This window comes from Panthera onca, chromosome C2 (genome assembly GCF_046562875.1).
Source record: "Panthera onca isolate mPanOnc1 chromosome C2, mPanOnc1 haplotype 2, whole genome shotgun sequence".
Taxonomy (NCBI): domain Eukaryota; kingdom Metazoa; phylum Chordata; class Mammalia; order Carnivora; family Felidae; genus Panthera; species Panthera onca.
In genome coordinates, this window is record NC_138347.1 from 158695947 (window position 1) to 158715226 (window position 19280).

Genomic DNA, 19280 nt, shown 5'->3' on the forward strand with positions numbered 1-19280 from the left:
TTAAGAATTGGGTTATATAGACTCTGCTGTAGTAAAGAAATTACTTAACTGCCATATGTGTTGCAGTTATTACCCAGTTTATAGTTAGTCCTTTAATTTTTATGGTTTGGATATTTAAGATGTAAAGTCAAATCATAGATTTCTCCTCTTCAAATTTTACATTCTCCCATGATTTTGCCTAGTTCTTTGAGTTAGGTCATTTGAAATTCATTTTGGAGTAACAGGACTGAGCTGGGTTCTGGCCTCACCCCCTGTCCCTTTTCCTCTGGATCAAACAGGAGGAACCAGCTGGGAGAACCATAAAGATGAAGACCCCTCCTGTTTTCTTAGAGCTGCTAGGTGAAAGCCTACAGCCCTATACTTCTGCCCTGGTGGGTACACTTCAGAGACCCGGCCCTGAGGTCCACGCTGGGCCCAAAGGTGCTGCCTCCTTGCACTCTGGTTAATGGAGGGCAGAGGTCATGGGAGGGGGTGGCATGGGGAGGAGGTGCTGAAGGTAGGGGAGGAGAGGCCATATTCATGTGCAAGGGAGAGGAAGGACCTTGCAGTAGTCCTGCTCTGGGAGGGGCATGTTGAAGAGAAAGTGAGGGGTGGGCTGCAGCCTAAGGTCATCGAGGTGATAGAATAGTCTGCAACTGGGGTGGGGGGAATGGAGGTGAGGGCCAGCTGGGGAGAATCAGCAATGGATGGAAAGAGCAAAGACATGGAGGAGGTGGTGGGCAGGGAAAGAGGTGGCGTGGGGGTTCGGGGGTGGGTGGTTGGAAAAAAGAGAGGCTCAGTCCAGGGCAAGCGAAGTTGATTTCTCTGGCCTTGGGTGGGTGGGGAATCAGGCCATACCACTGGGGACAAGATGATTCTCTCAAATGCATTCTCTAGAATGCCTCTCACTTACCTGGAACCCAGGACAAATTCCTAACCTCTCCCAACATAAGTCTTCCCTCCACTTCTTCCAAGATGAGTGTGAGGCTGGGGTAAATGAGGGATTTGAAAAGGCATTGTAACCAGTAGAAGGTTGCTTGGCTGCACAAGCCTGGCATGTTCCTGTTGGAGGACAGCATGGCATGGAAAAACAAGCCTTACCTGAGTGGCCAAACAATTTTACTTTAATAGTTAAGCATAGGATACAGTTCACACTGACAGCCTTTTGCATAGGTGTCAATGCGAGGAGTCCTTGAGCAGTCTTTTGTTGTTGTTGTTGCTTCCTGGTAGTGGTGAGCCCTGAGCTAGGCAGAGACTAGAGCCAGCAAAGGGCTCAGCCAAGCATAATCTGGCCCTTGGAGCTGAGCCGGATTCCCCATCCCTGCTGCTGGAAGAGTTGTTCCAAATTTAGCAAAGCTTAGAGAGTAATAAGCAGAGACCTTGGTTGATGAGAGGACAGAAAATGAGGAAAGATGTGAAGTCCTAACTCAGGTACCAGAAAAGAAGTACAATGGACTCCAAGGTGCCACTCTCTGCTGAGGAAGAAGCCAGATGGTTCTGAGGCCAGAAGGAGCTATAAGAAGATAGATAGCTCAGGAAGTAAGTCTGGCAGGGTCTGGACCTGAAGCAAGAGCAGAATGATGGTCCCTGGTCCCTGACAACTATGGGGCTGAAGTGGCTTCCAGAGGTTGGGGTAGGCTAGAGCACCTTTCTTTCCTAACATCTTCCTGGGCACCACCAGGCCTTTGGAATAATAGGTGCCCACTGTCATAGCCTGTGTTCAGGCAGATGACCCTCCTGGGATGGGCCACATCTCTGGTGAAGAATGTTTATTGTCCTTTTAGGTGACACTCTCTGAGCCCAAAGAAACTACCATAAGGAGCAAATCAGGGCTTCTCTGCTGTCACTTGGGGTTGAAAGAATGTAATACACACAAATGAGGACAACCTGAACGTGGAGGAGTGCTGGGCCCATGGCTCTGGACTTAAGAACACCGCCACCACAGCTGAGGGTGGACATTTGGCAATGGAGTTCAGTTGTCCACAACTGAAAGTGAGAAGTAGAAAGATGGGCTTGCCCTAAAAGAGGGTGGTTAAAGGATCAGGGGCTGCTGGGGTATGGGTGAGACTCATCTGGTCTTCTCATAAGCCATTCTTTGTTTCCTGGTGGGGCCTGGACCCTTGATATGTAAGCCCAGATGTATGGGGCTCAGTTTTTTATTAACTTATTGTCCAAGTGGCTAGTTAGTATCAAAAGCCGTGCACCAAGCATCTATGAGGGGCCTTTCAGGACCTGCTCTGCCTCTGACCAGTTGAGTCACCTCAGGGAAGTCACAAAACTTTTGAGTCAGTTTTCTCACCTGTTTTGATGAAGCAGCATTTCGTACCCTGCTAGCTTCACAGGGTGGTGTGCATCAAAGGAGACTGCAGCAGGATAGGGCTCTAAACTGTTCAGTCACATATAGTATTGCTGTGAGTATTAAGTAGGGTGAATGCCTTGTCCAAGAATAGAAGGTATGCTCTTTGGGAGGGATGCGTCAGTGAGCTGTATGGTGCTTGTATCCCCTCCTGGAGATGACTCTTTGGTATATGTCTTTTTTGCCTTCCAGTCCCAAACCTTCCCAGAAAGTTTACCATGTCCCATTGCCCATCAGCCAGGGAAGGGGAGAACATTTCATATTTAGCCTTAACTTCTCCATGCCAAATGTAGGCTTTTCTCTGACATTTCTTTCCAGGTCTCAGACCCAGCCTGGCAACAGTAGCATAAGATCTCGGAGAAAGCCACCCAAGAGCAAGGCCAAGGCCGCCTCTGCCTTGAGCCCTCTGAGGCCACCTGCTGCCCTGCCTGGGACCCATCTGGTTCCTGCGCTGAGGGCCACTGCTGGGGTAGTGCTGCTGGGGCTGAAGTGGGGCATGTTAAGCTGGGTAAGGCTGCTTTCCACTGGCGTTGGCCACCACCTCTCTGAAATGAGTGTGGTACTCTGATACTCTCAACTGTGTGGGCCTCTTGGGACTCAGGCTTCATGGCCTGGCCTTTTCAAAAAGCTGCCAAACAGGGTTCATGTGTCACCAGAAAGGCTGTTTCCCCCCTGGCCAGTTAGCAAATATCTCTTTGAGAATTACATGAATGTGCTGAGCTGTCAGTGGAAGAAAGTACCAGAGAATGTGGCCCACAGCTCTGTGAGCAGACCTGGCTCTAGAAGCCAGTCCAGGCTGGGGGCCACAGGACTTGTGTTTACCAGATGCTATCAGCCTATTATGGCATCATGATTTCACATTGGTTAGACAGGTTGCTTTCCTGGGCCACAAACCCAAATGCTTTATAACAACCCCAGTAAACAAAGAATCTGTTACAGCAGTTTTTCACCCCTTGCTTAGTTGTGACGGCCTGGCAGGCATAGTGGCCCCCAGGATGACTTTCACTCCAAGGCTGGTCATTCAGAGCCTTCCTGAGCATTTCACCAGATGTGCACTAATATTGAGCTTTCTGGGGCCCAAAGGAGGCAGGACAGAAGCACTCTTTATCTCCTGTCACTTCTGAGGGCAGAGACTGTGCCCCCAGCATTGTGTTCTCACAAACACTTGCCACAAGTACACCAGGTAAAGAAAGGTATAGGCATAATAGCATTAGGCTGCTGCCCTGCAGAAACTCACAGCCTAGTTGGGAACCTGGGATGGACACATGGGAAAGAGAAACCTAGTTCACCAAAATATATTGAAGCCACTGTGAAAGAAATGGGGATGTATGGCAGAGATGGTCAAAAGTAGAGGAGGGGGCAGTCACTGAGAACTGTGGGAATGGGGGTCAATGAAGACTTCCTGAAAGAGGTGTGACCTGAGCCAGGGCCAGATGATGGGTGGGTAGATGGCTAGGTGGGTGTGTGAATGGATCGTGGATGGGTGGAGAGTGGATTAATGGATAGATAGATGGGTGGGTGAATGGATGGGTGAATAGTTATGGTAAGTAGACAAGGATTGGGTGCTCCAGGCCATGAGGAATATGAAAGAAAAGACACAAATACAGGAAATCTTTCTTGGAGAGCATGGGTATGACCAGAAAACTCAGGGAAGTTGATAAAGGGAATGGAGAATGGGATATAAGATCAAACTGAGGGCTAGGACTGGAATGAGGCAGACCCTAGCCATCTCTGTCCTTGGAACAGTTATCTGCTCTTTGAGACTATGCTCAAAACAGAGAGGTCACACCTTTCTGGGTGTTGTGCTTGAGTCTTTCCCTTCATGCTCTCCTATGCCCAAAGAGAGGAGCGTTGGCTGCTCTCCTAAGGAGCTTCCCTTAGCATTTTCACATCCCCTTGCTTCTCTAGCCATTTTGGAAGCATAAGCTTGTGTGCCTTCTGGACTTCTCATTTCCTGTAGTTTTGGGGTAGAAAGGGAGCTTTGTGTGTACCTGCCCAACACTTTGGAGGATCAGATTCTCTTCTGTCTCTTCCTCCCTAGACTAAGCCTATGGGTTGTGAGGCTGGGGATCTACACCTCTCTGCCTCTTCCTTTGCTAGGCCTCAGCACCCTTCCTTCACATAGTACCCTTCCCTCCATGTAGCACCCTTGTTCTCCCCTTGTCTCCTTGATCTCACGGGTCCCTGAGCTTTCTCTCAGGAGTTCTTTTCCTGTCTCTTTGGCTAGCAAGGGGACCTGGCCAAGCTCCTTGACCTCCAGAAACCTATTTTCCATATCCAAGCCCTTCTCTGACCACCCACTTGCTGCTTTGACCAGTTCCCAAGACACTCTGTGTCTCTTCTCCTGGCTTAGCAGTCTATAGTTGTAGGCATTGCCTTCCCTCAGCAAATGTCTAGTGGCAGTACCGTTCCTGCCTCTTCCCCAGAATGCATGCTTTCCTTTACTGCCCTTTTTTTCTCATTTTTCTTTACCCATACTCCAAAACCATGGTGCATGTATAAGAAAATTATGAATTTAAGTACTCTGCTCCCCCACTTTCGATGTTTCAGGAGGCTCACTGGTGTAATACTTGTGGCCTTTCTCTGGCTTGGCATTCATTCTTGACCCAGGACAAACACAGATTGGATTTGATTGCTGAGTTTGGAAAAGAAACTGACTTTGAGAAGGCCAGTCCTCCTCCTTTCTCTCTCTCGTTGTCCAGTCTGTGCACAGAGACTGTGCATTTGCCCTCTTCCTCTTTGCTGCAGGTGTTACAGGAGCACATCCATGGTAGTCCAGGGTGCTTAATGCTCTCCAGTCCTGGGATTTAGTGTTAGTAACCCCACTTGCTGGCAGCTGTCAGCCACATTTGCCAATATCAGCTTTCCAGTAGTAAAGATTATATATTGGTCTCCCCATATCTTATTTCTCTAGTGGAAAATTACATTAATAGCTAATATATAGCACATTAATTAATTTAGTTCTTACAGTGTTGGCATGAAAGAGGTATTAGCGTTAACCCATTCTAAAGATAGGCACAGAGAGGTCAAGTAACTAAATGGTCATGGCTGAGGCAGGAATTGGCTTCATGGAGTCTGGCCCCAGAGACCACACTGTTGGACTCAGTACTATATCGCCCCTTAAAGGGAGATGTTATTTATTGGGTTTCTTCAAGTCCCAATATAGTCTCCTTTCCTATCCTGAGTATAAAGCTGTATTTTTATTTGTTTATGTTATAGATTATTTATTTTTGTCCTCTATGTTTTGTCCAGATATTGAGACCAAAGTTAAGAAGGAGAATGTGGTTCTGAAACACAGTGAATCTAAAGGGAGAATTCTCTGGAAGACTCCAGGGTGAAATTTCCAGAGGTCTGTGCATTTGGGGAAGTCAGAGGAGGCAGCAGCAGGAGGGCAGTGCATTCTGAACAGCCTGAAGACAAGCAAGTCAGTCAAGATGAGCCAAGCACCAGCCAGGCCCCAGCAAAAGAAGAGAAAATGCTTCCCAGGAGAGAGAGAGGCCGCAACTATATGGGACTCAGGGGATGTGATTGCAGTGCCAGTCTGGCAACCCCAGTAAAAATCTCTGTTCATATGCTGAGTTTGACAAGGCATTTGGCTAGAGCTCCACCCTAATTATAGACCAGAGAATCTATACCTGGAGAAGCGGTACAGGTGTAGGGAGTATGGGAAGGCCTATGCTTGCAGCTCCCACCATATCCAGCCACCAGAAGGTGCACGTGGGGGAGAAGCCCTTGTCTGCAACATGTAGTAAGGCCTTAAGCCAGGGCTGAAGCCTCATCATGCACCAGGGCATGCACATGGGGGGGAAGCCCTATGAGTACCCAGAGTGCAGCAAGGCTTTCACTTGCAGCTCCTACCTCCTGGTGCACCACACAAGTGAGAGGCCCTAACGATGCACACAGTAAAGGAAGGCCTTTGGCCAGAGCTCCCACCTCATCTTTCAACAAACTACTCATGCCCAGAAGAAACACCAGCCAGCCTCCCTGGTCAGAGCCTACCCAGTGTGATGGAGTCAAGGTTTCAGGTCCAACACTGGATCTAACTAAGAGGAAGCTGAGCCCTTGTCATCAGGCTTGCTTTTTGCCAGGTGCTGCAAATAAGGCTGAGGCAGGTTCCCATGAAGACCTTCATTGTTTTTGGAGACGGATGTACACACACATAAACAGAAATCACTGGAGGACATTAGAAATAAGACATCATTAAATGCTGAGATGTGTGCCGAGAAATCAAGGTCCACATGGAGGGAGTGCTGATGCGGCCTTATGGGAGAATGGGTTTGGCACTGGGTTGATGGGGAGGAGCCCAGGGTGGGTGGATATGGAGTTACTGGGACAAGCTTGGTTGTATATGGGGAGGTAGGAAGACTCGGGTCAAAAACCCTGATGTGTGGATGGTACAAAGCAAGGTCAAGCCCCTCCCCATAGGATTTGGCTTCCTACACCAGTGTGACCTTGTGCAAGCCACTGAGGAGGCTGAGCATCATTTACCACGGTCCAGTGTAGGAGTTGGATGTGAGGGGCTTTGAGCTAGCTTCTCACTTTGACACCTGTGGTTTCCAGAGGTATGAAATGTTTGTCAGAATGGGGACTAGTGGAGAGGGAGGTGTGGGGAGGATAAAGCTGGTGGTGACTGAGGGTAGACAGGTTAAGAAAAGAGGAAAAGGGGACCACATGGGAGGCAGCAAGGGAAATCTGTTTAGTTTGGGCTGAAGGAGCTCCCAGTTCTCTCTTTAGTTAGTGTCCATTTAGCCCTAAGCTGAGTGTGCTAAGGAATCCACATGAGAGAGACCTGGTCCTTAAGAATGAAGTCCCGCAGGGGAAGTAAGAACAACACAAGGCAGAACATGCTGGTGGCAGGACAGCCAAGGATCATTGTGGGAAGTTGAGGGGTGAGTGGAGTGTGAAGAAAGCAGACTTGAAGGGTGGGTAGGATTTCAAAACTTGATGGGGGAGGAGTTCCTATTAGAAGGATTTGTTGGAAAGCAAGGAGTATGTGGGGATGCTGTGTATGGTCTTGGCTTGAGAGACAAAGACGGCATGTCAGTTATGCTCTGGATGCTTGGAAATGCTTGTTCTTTGTGAGTTGGAGTCTAAAATCCTTTCCAGCATTAGCTCCTTTTGTAGTGTGGAGGTTTTATGGACAAAGAAAGTGTCTGTGCTTCCACTGTCACTAAGCAGTGTTTAGCATGAAATGCTGATGGTGCATAATCTAGTAAACAATCTAGCATGCCTGATGTTTTGGTTGCCAGCAATATCATGGAGCCCTTCAGGCAGCAGGGAGTTTAATAAAGGCTGATTTACAGAGGCACGGCAGGGGATGGTGACACACCAGATACCAGCAACAGCTGGAGCCTGTGTCACTCCTAGCTTGAAGGCACTAGAGAAGAAATGTGTGTGAGCCAGGGGAAGGAACCTTTCCCCAGGAGTTATGGTTATAGGGGGATGGCCACTACCAGAGTCATGGTGTCAGAGCAGGAAGGGAGCAGACATGAGTACCCCATCCCTTTCTCCTCCCTCCCTCTGACCTAGTGGTGCCTCCTACCAGGACCAGGAAGCTGGAGGTAAGATAAAGGGAATCAGGTTGATGCCATCTACTGGGACCTGTGCCCCAGGGCAGAGACGCAGAGGATGGATGTGGGGTACAGATAAGAATAAGCAGCAGTGAGTAGTGCTTTATAGCACTATAGAAGAATTATAGAAGAAGCCTTCCAATGGCATGAAAAGGGATCTAAACCCAGGCCCAGAGTCTGGGCTCTGGACACCAGGAGGGGACTTGCCTCATCTTGGAGTGAGTCAGTGAGGAGGGAAAGGTCAGGCAGAACAACAATCAAAACATCCCAGTATCCCTGGTTTGGAGAGGGTGCCTGAGGTCCTCCTGGTGAACAGAGATGGGGATGTCTGGGGGTTGGGGGGGGGGGGGTGGGGTCCTTGAGTGGAAAGCACATTTTCCTGTGCAACTGTGCCCTCTATGTGGACAGTTTTTAAAAAGGTCCTTGGTGCTTTCCAGAGCACACAGTCTCTTTGGGACTCACTGATTCCTCACACTCCCGTCTTTCAAGAGGCTCTATTTCCCCATCTCTAGTCCTTTCAGTCTGACATCTCCCATGGCCTGTTAGGCTCCATGAGAAAGAATTGCTAGCATTTCATGTGGCTAAAGCCCCCAAACACCTGCCTCTGCCACATCCCAATCTGTTTTCCTCCCCAAGATATTCCTTTCCTCTCTGGGATAATGGTGGTGGTGCTCTAAGCACTTGGGATAAGATTTCTGGAATCACTTATCTCTCCTTGCTCTGCACACTCAACTAGTCGTCATATTCTGATAGATAGACACACAGGTCACCTCCAGCGGGTCTCTCCCATGGCTGCCTCCACTGTTCAGGTCTGTGCTTGACTATCATGCCTACCACCTCTGCACATTGCTCCCCTACTATGGCGCACATTCTTTAAACAAGGGGAAGGGTAGGAATTGTTCGGGGAGAGCTGTTAAGAGCCTCAGAGCTCATATCAACAACTAGGAACTAATGCCAGGAGTGACTGAAGAAACCCATACCTCCAAACCATGCCCTAATCTACGGCTCTTGATGGCAATTCATATCAGTTAAAGGCAGGGTGTGAACTCAGGCAGTGTACTTATGTCCTTTGACTTCTTTGAACCGGTTGTAATATTGGTTCCCTCATTATTAGCAGGTGAAACAAAATCTTTAATGATTTTACCTTTTTTTTTGGTTTTGTTTTTAATTATATTTAACCAACCTCTCCTAAATTCCTTTGTGGACTGTTGGAAGTAAGCCTTATCCAAACCAGCAAAACCCAAGGCATGGCTGAGTGGACACTGACCCCTGTCCATCTGCGGTAGACTATATTGCTATTGTTTTTCTTGCCTAATGCACTTTCTCATTCCCTTCTGGTAACAGACTCTGTACCCTGCTCATGGGGGAAGTACATGCTCCTGTTCTGGCCAGTGGCAATACCTCATTCTCTTGGCAACTGTACTTGATTCATAGGGTAGTGTGGTGCATAAATATGATCAATCAGAATTCTGTTCCTGGGAATAAAGAATTGCTGGGGAAAAAAGGTTGGTTGGTTTCTACAGGTTTGCCTTATCATAGGCTCCCTATAAAAGAGTCTGAGGCAAAGCTTACATTGGAAGATGCAACCCCAGGGAAGTAAGAGAAAAAGAAAAAAGGTAAGTCATGTGGAGATGAAGAAAAAGTAAATTCAAGGTAATGTTTTATTAAGCTGGCTCCAAGAAAACCCAGCTGGTTGTACAGTCTTTTAGAAGAACCTTGCAGAACTACCAGGTCTGGGACAGTCTGTCAGGTAAGGGTGGGAAGACAGGAATGGAGTTTATCTGCTAGCTCTTGTCTCTCAGTGAAGTTCACCAAAGGGACATCAAGTCCCTCACACTGCAGGGTTTTATTTCTTGGTCTCTCAGCAGTTGTTGAGGAAGCTAAATCTTGGATCCCATAGTGTGACAGTCTATATCACAAGTGGTGGAAGGAGGCATCCCAGGTTGAGTTGGACTGGAACTGGGGAGTGTGTCTTGTCTTGGGTGCTGAGAGTTCTGGTTATTATGGATTCTGAGTTCTCTCAATACACTCCTACTTCCATCATCCAAGAACTATCTCAGCCCCTGTTGTATACCAGGCATTATTCTAGGTGTTGGGGATACAGCAACAAGCAAAACTGTCTCTGCCCTCCTGAACTTAACTTCTAATGCACTGGGCAGACTAACAAATGAAAAGGTAATATGTAAAATGGTGATAGGTACTATGGAAAAAATAAAAGAGAAGATAAGTGTTGGGCCCAGGTGTGCTATTATAAGAGCACGAAAGAAATAATTTCTGATAAGATGGTTTTGTGTGTGTGTGTGTGTGTGTGTGTGTGTGTGTGTGTGTGTTTCTGTCTGGCCCTGCATGCTCTTTTTAATTTTAATTTTATTTATGCCAGTATAGTTAACATATAGTGTTACATTGGTTTCAGGTGTCCAATATAGTGATTCAACCATTCCATACATCATCCAGTGCTCATCATGACATGGGCACTCCTTAATCCCCATTGCCTATTTCACCCATCCTCCCACCTCCCTTCTGGTAACCATCAGTTTGTTCTGTATAGTTAAGAGTCTGTTTCTTGGTTTCTCTCTCCCTCTCTTCCCCTGCTCCTTTGCTTGTTTATTTCTTAAATTCCATATATGAGTGAAATCATATGGTATTTGTCTTTCCCTGACTTATTTTGCTTAGTATTATACTCTCTAGCTCCATCCATGCTGTTGCAAATAGCAAGATTTCATTCTTTTTTAAGCTGAGTAATATTCCATTATGTATATAGATAACACATACCTTCTTTGTCCATCAGTTGATGAACACTTGGGCTGCTTCAATAATTTGGCTGTTATTTATAATGCTGCAAAAAACATGAGCGTGCATGTATCCTTTTGAATTAGTGTTTTTGTATTTTTTTCTTTTTCTTTTCTTCCTTTCTTTCTTTCTTTTTTTTTTGGTAAATACCTACTAGTGGAATCTCTGTATCATGGGGTAGTCCTATTTGTAACTTTTTGAGGAACCTCTATACTGTTTTCCGCAGTAGCTGCACCAGTTTGCATTTCTACCATCAGTGCAAGAGGGTTCCTTTTCCTCCACATCCTCACCAACACCTGCTGGTTCTTATGTTGATTTTAGCCATTCGCACAGGTGTGAGGTGATACCTTGTGGTTTCCATTTGCATTTCCCTGATGATTAGATGTTAAACATCTCTGTGTGTCTGTTGGCCATAAGGACTTGGGGGGGGGGTTGCTTGGGTCCTCTGCCCATTTTTTGATTGTAGTATTTGAATTTTTGGTGTTGAGTTGTATAAGTTCTTTATATATTTCATATATTGACTCCTTATCAGACATAACATTTCCAATATCTTTTCCCATTCAGGAGGTTGCCTTTTTGTTTTGTTGATGGTTTCCTTCGCTGTGCAAAAGCTTTTTACTTTGGTGAAATCCTGGTAGTTTGTTTTTGCTTTTGTTTCCCTTGCCTGAGGAGACATATCTAGAAAAGTCTTTCTATGGCTGATGTCAAAGAAATTACTGCCTATATTTTCTTCTTGGAGTTTTTTGGTTCCAGACTCACATTTAGGTCTTTAATCTATTGTGAGTTTATTTTTGTGTGTAGTGTAAAAAAAGTGATACAGTTTCATTCTTTTTCATGTAACTGTCTAGTTTTCCCAGCATCATTTGTTGGAGAGGCTGTCTTCAAAGATTGTATATCTTTCCTCCTTAGTCATAGATTAATTGACCATGTAAGTGGGTTTATTTCTGGGATCTGTGTTCTGTACTATCAATATATGTGTCTATTTTGTGCCAGTATACTCATACTGTTTTGATTATTATTGTTTTGTATATTTTGAAATATGGGATTGTGATACCTCCAGCTTTGTTCTTTTTTCTCAAGATTGTTTTGTCTATTTGTTTTTTGTTTGTTGTTTTTTTTTTAAGGTTCCATACAAATTTTAGGATTATCTGTACTAGTTTTGTGAAAAACACTGTTGGTATTTTGATAGAAATTGCATTGAATCTGTAGATTATTTGGGATAGTATGGACACTTTAAGAATATTAAGTCTTCCAATTCATGAGCATGAAACACCTTTCCATTTGTGTCATCTACTTTTAACTTTTTGAGGAATATCAATACTGTTTTCCAGAGTGGCTGTGCCAGTTTGCATTCCTACCAACAATGTAAAAGAGTTTCTCTTTGCTTCCTCTCCAACATCTGTTGTTTCCTGTGTTTTAATTTTAGCCATTCTGATAGGTGTGAGGTGGTATCTCATCATAATTTTGATTTGTATTTCCCTGATTATAAGTGATGTTGAGCATCTTTTCATGTTTCTGTTATCCATCTGTATGTCCTCTTTGGAAAAATGTCTGTTCATGTTTTCTGCCCATCTCATAACTGGGTTATTATTATTATTTTATTATTTTCAAGTATTGAGTTTGTTAAATTCTTTATAGATTTTGGATACTAGCCCTTTATCTGATATGTCATTTGCAGGTATCTTCTCTCATTCCATAGATTGCCTTTTAGTTTTGTTGATTGTTTCCTTTGCTGTGCAGAGGCTTTTTATCTTGATGAAGTCCCAGTAGTTCATGTTTGCTTTTCTTTCCCTTTCTTCAGGAGACTTATCTAGTAAGAACTTGCTGTGGCTGCCTATGTTCTCCTCTAGGATTTTGATGGTTTCCTGTCTCACATTTAGGACTTTTATCCATTTTGAGTTTATTTTTGTGTATCGTGTAAGAAAGTGATCCAGTTTCATTCTTCTGCATATTGCTGTCCAATTTTCTTAACACCATTTGTTGCAGAGACTTTTTTCCCACTGGATTTTCTTTTCCTGCTTTATCGAAGATTAGTTGACCATAGAAGTCTGGATCCATTTCTGGGTTCTCTATTTTGTTCCATTGTTCTATGTGTCTATTTTTGTGCCAGAACCATACTGTCTTGATGAACACATCTTTGTAATATAGCTTGAAGTCAGGAATTGTGATGCCTCCAGCTTTTCTTTTTTAGGATTGCCTTTGTTATTCAGGGTCATTTGTGGTTCCATGCAAATTTTAGGATTGTTTGTTCTAGCTTTGTGAAAAATGTTGGTGGTGTTTTGATAGGGATTGCATGAACTGTTCTAGGTATCTTGTTTTTTGGTGCACTTGTACATGGGATCGATTCCATCATTTTTCTTTCTGCTGCTTCATTATTGGTGTATAGAAATGCAACAGATTTCTTTAGGTTGATTTTATATCCTGTGACAATGCTGAATTCATGTATTCTAGCAATTTTTGGGTGGTCTTTTGTTATAGACTCTGGGTCTAGAGTTTTTTTCTCGTATAGCAAGAGGGATGCAGGATTAAAATGCGAGAGATGGCTGGCTAATGTCTGGGAGAAGACAAGAGCCGCGAATAAGGGTTCTTCCTCCGTATGTATTAAGATCAGAAGGTTTACAAACGTGATGGGCATGTACAAAGAGACAGTCTGTGAACTTTAACTCATGGGCATGAGGGAAAGGTGGTTTTGAAGATACATGGTGTTAGGGGTTTGGGTCAGTATAAACCAAAATCCTGGTGCCGGACAGATGGATGTTAACAGCAGACATGAGGCAGTGAGGCACCAGGTCTGTTTATCTTAGCTAGCCTAGGGGATAAGACAGAGCATGTGACCTCAGGGTCAACAAGGCACTTTTCTTTTGCTAATTAGCTCCACTCTGGGCATCTTCACCCCACAGTGGTCTATAGCCCTGTTTACCTGTTTACCTAATTTGGTGCTTCCTTCCTGTGAAAGCAGCTTTCTGCTATAGTACTACATTGGGGGGCATATCTACCCTGAATACCTAATCTTATTTACCTCATATACCTTTGTATTGGGGCCTTTGCCCCACCGTCTCTATACTTATTTACCTAGTCTTGTTTACCCAAACTTGGAAATGATCATCCTATGGCTTTGTAATTCTTTTTGCCTTGTTAACCCATCAGTGCAGTCTCAGGGAATTCCTAAGCTTATTCCCCACAGTCTTTCAGGTTTTCTACATATGGTGTCATGTCATCTGCAACTAGTGAAAGTTTGACTTCCTTGCTGATTTGAATGCCTTTTATTTCTTTTTGTTGTCTGAGTGCTGAGGCTAAGATATCCAGTACTATGTTAAATAGTGATGGTGAGAGTGGGCATCTTTGTCCTGTTCCTGACCATAGGGGAAAGGCTCTCCAATTTCCCCATTGAGGAAGATATTAGCTGTGGGTCTTTTGTATATGGTCTTTATGATGTTGATGTGTGTTCCTTCTATCCCTACTTTTCTGAGGGTTTTTTATGAGGAATGGATGCTGTTTTTTGTCAAATGCTTTTTCTGAATCTAATGAGAGAATCATGGTTCTTACCCTTTCTTTATTGATGTGGTATCACGTTGATTGATTTGTGAATATTTAACCAGACTTGCAGCTCAGGAATAAATGTCACTGGATCATGGTGAATAATTCTTTTAATGTACTGTTGAGTTCCATTGGCTGGTATCTTGTTGAAATTATTGCATCTATGTCCATCAGGGCTATTGACCAGTAATTCTCCTTTTTAGTGGGGTCTTTGGTTTTGGAATCAAGGTAATGCCTCATAGAAGGAATTTATAAGTTTTCTTTTTCATTTCTATTTTTTGGAACAATTTGGGGAGATTAGGTATTAACTCTTTAAATGTCTGGTGGAATTCCCTTGGGAAGCCATCTGGCCCTGAGTTTTGTTTGTTGGGGGATTTTTGATTACTGTTTCAGTATATTTTCTGGTTATGGATCTGTTCAAATTTTCCGTTTCTCCTTGTATCAGTTTTGGTAGTTGTATGTTTTAGGAATTTTTTATCTATTGCTTCCATATTGCCCAGTTTTTTGGCATATAACTTTTCATAATATTCTGTTATAAATGTTTTTTATGTCTGTGGTTTTGGTGTGATCACTTTCCTTTCATTCATTTGGGTCCTTTCTCTTTTCTTTTTGATAAGTCTGGCTAGGGGGTTGTCAATTTTGCTTATTCTTTCAAAAAACCCATCTCTTACTTTCATTGATCTGTTCTCAGGTTTGTTGTTGTTTCTATACCATTTATTTTTGCTCTAATCTTCATTATTTCCCTTCTTCTTCTGACTTTAGGCTTTATTTGCTGTTCTTTTTCTAACTCCTCTAGGTGTAAAATTAAGTTGTGTATTTGGGACCATTCTTGCTTCTTGAGATAGGCCTGAATTGTAATAGAGTTTCATCTTAGGACTGCCTTTGCTGCATCCCAAAGGGTTTGGACTGTTGTATTTTCATTTTCTTTCATGTACTTTTAAATTTCATCTTTAATTTTCTGGTTAACCCATTCATTTTTCAGTAGGACACTCTTTAACCTCAATGTAATTGTGGTCTTTCTAAAATTTTTCTTGTGGACTTCAAGTTTCATAGCATGTTGGTCTGAAAGTATGCATGGTATGATCTCAGTCTTTTTGTACTTGTTGAGGGCTGATTTGTGATCCAGTATTTGATCTATTCTGGAGAATGTTCCGTGTTCACTTGAAAAGAGAATGTGTATTCTGCTGCTTTAGGATGAAATGTTCTGAAGGTATTTGTTAAGTCCATCTGGTCCAGCATGTCATTTAAAACCATTGTTTCCTTGTTGATTTTCCTTGTTGATGTTCTGTATCCGTTGTTCTAAGTGGGGTGTTAAAGTCCCCTACAATTAGTGTACTATTATCAACGAGTTTCTTTATGTTTGTTATTAATTGATTTATATATTTGGGTACTCCTAAATTTGGCACATAAATATTTACTGTTGTTAGATCTTGATGGATAAGCCCCTTAATTATGATATAATGCCCTTCTTCATCTCTTATTGCAATCTTTGGGTTAAAATCTAGTTTGTCTGATATATTTATGGCTACCTCAGCTTTCTTTCGGCAAAACCATGATAGATGGTTCTCCATCCCCTCACTCTCAATCTGCTGATGTCTTTATATCTAAGATGAATCTTCTGTAGGCAATATATAGATGGATCTTGCTTTTTTTTTTTTTTTTTTTGCATTTCTGATACCCTGTGTCTTTTGATTGGAGTATTTAGTCCATTTACATTCTGATGATTATTGAAAGATATGAATTAAGTGCCATTGTGTTGCCTGTAGAGTTGGTGTTTCTGGGGATGTTCTCTGGTCCTTTCTAGTCTTGTTGCTTTTGGTCTTTTGTTTTGTTTTTTCTCCACTCATAGAGTCCCAGTTAAAAAATGGGGCACCTGGGTGCCTCAGTTGGTTAAGCGTCCGACTTCAGCTCAGGTCACGATCTCATGGTCCATGAGTTTGAGCCCCGCGTTGGGCTCTGTGCTGACAGCTCAGAGTCTGGAGCCTGCTTTGGATTCTGTGTCCCCCTCTGTCTCTGACCCTCCCCCATTCATGCTCTGTCTCTCTCTGTCTCAAAAATAAATAAACATTGGGGCGCCTGGGTGGCGCAGTCGGTTAAGCGTCCGACTTCAGCCAGGTCACGATCTCGCGGTCCGTGAGTTCGAGCCCCGCGTCAGGCTCTGGGCTGATGGCTCGGAGCCTGGAGCCTGTTTCCGATTCTGTGTCTCCCTCTCTCTCTGCCCCTCCCCCGTTCATGCTCTGTCTCTCTCTGTCCCAAAAATAAAAAAAAAAAAAAAAAAACGTTGAAAAAAAAAATAAATAAACATTAAAAAAATTTTTTTTAATGTCTTGCAGTCTGGTTTAGTGGTCATTAACTCCTTTATTTTTTGTTTGGGAAATGCTTTCTCTCTCCTATTCTGAATGACAGCCTTGCTAGATAAAGAATTCTTGGTTACATAGTTTTCCCATTCAGCACATTGACTATTTCCTGCCACTCACTTCTGGCCTGTCCAGTTTCTGTAGACAGATCTGCTGCAAACCTGATTTCTCTTCCTTGTAGGTTAAGGACCTTTTTTTTTTTTTTTCCTTGTCGCTTTCAGGATTCTTTCGTCTGAGTATTTTGTGAACTTGACTGTGAAAAGCCTTGGTGATGGCCAGCTGCTGTTGAATTTAATGGCAAGTTCTCTGTGCTTTTTGGATTTTAATGTCTGTGTCCTCCCTAGATGGGGATTTTTCAGCTATAATTTGCTCACATAAACCTTCTGCTCCCTTTTTTCTCTTCATCTTCTGGGACTCCTGTGATACATGTTATTCTTCTTTAGTAAGTCACTGAGTTCTCTAAGTCTTGTATCATGATCTTTGGCCTTTGTATCTCTTTTCTTTCCAGCTTCATTATTTTCCATAATTTTATCTTCTGTATCACTGATTCGCTCCTCTGCTTCATCCATCCTTACAGTCATGGCATCCATTCAAGGTTGCATCTTGTTTATAACATTTTCAATTTTGTTTCACCTACACTGTAGTTCTTTTATCTCTGCAGAAAGGGATTTTCTGGTGTCTTGTATGCTTCCCGCCCCCACCCCCCCGCCCAAGCCCAGCTAGTGTTCTTATAATCGTGGTTTTAAATTCTAGTTCTGACATCTTATGTCTGATTAAATCCCTGGCCATGAGTTCTATTGCTTATTCTTTTGGGGTGAGTTTCTCCATCTCATCATTTTGTCCAGAAAAGAAAAGAGCAAAGAAGAAAAACAAACAAAACAGATCCTGGGTGCATTTTGATCTCCTTGTTAAAATAATCTAGATCCAAAAATAAATAAAATAATTTTTAAAAATAATAAAAAAATTGAAGAATATGTATATATTAAAAGTGTATATGTAAAAATAAAACATACAGTAGTAAAAATGAAAGGTTTTGAACAAAATAAAATAAAAAATAAGAAATAAAGAATAAAACTAAAACGGAATTTAGATCCTATTTCCCCAGAGCTGAAGCTTTGTGACACTTTGATCCACAGACTTGGTGCAAAGGAGTTGTTTATGCTGGTCTTTTGGGGGAGGAGCTTGCTGTGCTGATTCTCAGGCTGACTTTTGGTGGAAATGCACCTCTGGAGTGAAGAGGGTGGGGCTTGGTGTAAGTGGCTCCAGTCTGTACTAGGTGGTGCTGTTTTGCTCCCAGAAGGCTTTCAGCTCTGAAGGGTAGAATGAATATGGCTGCTCCCCACTCCACAGCCAAGGAGCTGAATGTTCGCCCCCGACCCACCCACTCTTAAAGGAAACCTCACAAAAGAGCAATTAATCACCCCTCTCGAGGCCCCTGTCTTTGCCAGAATGGTGTTCAGAATGGTTTGATAACTAGCTGTATTCAAGGGATGAGACAAGCTTAGGAGCTCTCCTTGCTCCTCCACCATCTTAACTCTTCCCCCCTCTTCTAAGCTTCTTAATCGTTCCCCACACACAGCTTAGGTGTTCTGTAAGGACCTGAGGAGAACTTTTAAGCATATTCTAAATGATTCTTCATTGTGAATTTTTATCTTACATTAGAAATTTCTCCTGAGATATTTAAGGATCAGGTTGTATTTTCCCTACTCTAACCCTAGCATCAACCGTTTCTCCAAAGAATACTGGTTCATTAAAAAAAAAAAATTAAGGAGTGGGTGATTCAGTTGTTTGAGTGTCCAACTTAAGCTCAGGTCATGATCTCATGGTCCGTGAGTTCAAGCCCCACATCAGGCTCTGTACTGACAGCCTGGAGTCTGGAACCTGCTTCGGATTCTGTGTCTCCCCCTTTTCTGTTCACAGTCAGTTTCTCTCTCTTTCAAAAAACATAAACATTAAAAAAAATTAAAAAATTTGTTTAAAAACCAAGATCTGGTAAGGCAATACATATTCTTATTGCTACTGAACTGTCATTATAAGCAATACATATTGCTACTGAAGTGTCATTATTTCTAGGTTTTGTGCACTGACTGGCCTTCAAAACATGCAATCCTATGCACACACACACACACACACACACACATCTATGTATGTATGTATGTAAGTGTTTATCATTTATCAATCATGTTATCACTGTCTTTATATCTGTCCATCCATCAGAAAGCACAAATTTATACTGATACCTCGGATTCCAATCCAACACAACAATGTTCATGCTACTCTTCTCTCTTTCCTTGGTGTACTATATTTATTTGATTTTAGAAACTGGCTTTCATTACGTTATATATAGTTTATCAACCTTAGTATACACATAACATAGTTTCAGAACTGGTAATCAATACCCTTATGAAGAACACATCTTTGAAATAGTGTAGAAAAGAATTTTTTTTAAAATTCAGCCTTGTTCAAAATATAGTTTTCCAAAGTAAATTTGGGTTTCTCTTTACCTCCTATATAGTTATGTTGTTCATTTGTTATACAGCTAGGTTTATTTTGTATGTATTCCATTTTGCATTCACCACACTAAATGGAATTTTTTTTCTATTTTCTAACACTAATATTCCATCTTTGTTGTATACAGTTTTATAAGTTCTGGAAAATGCATAGAATTGTGTATACATTAACTGTTGATTG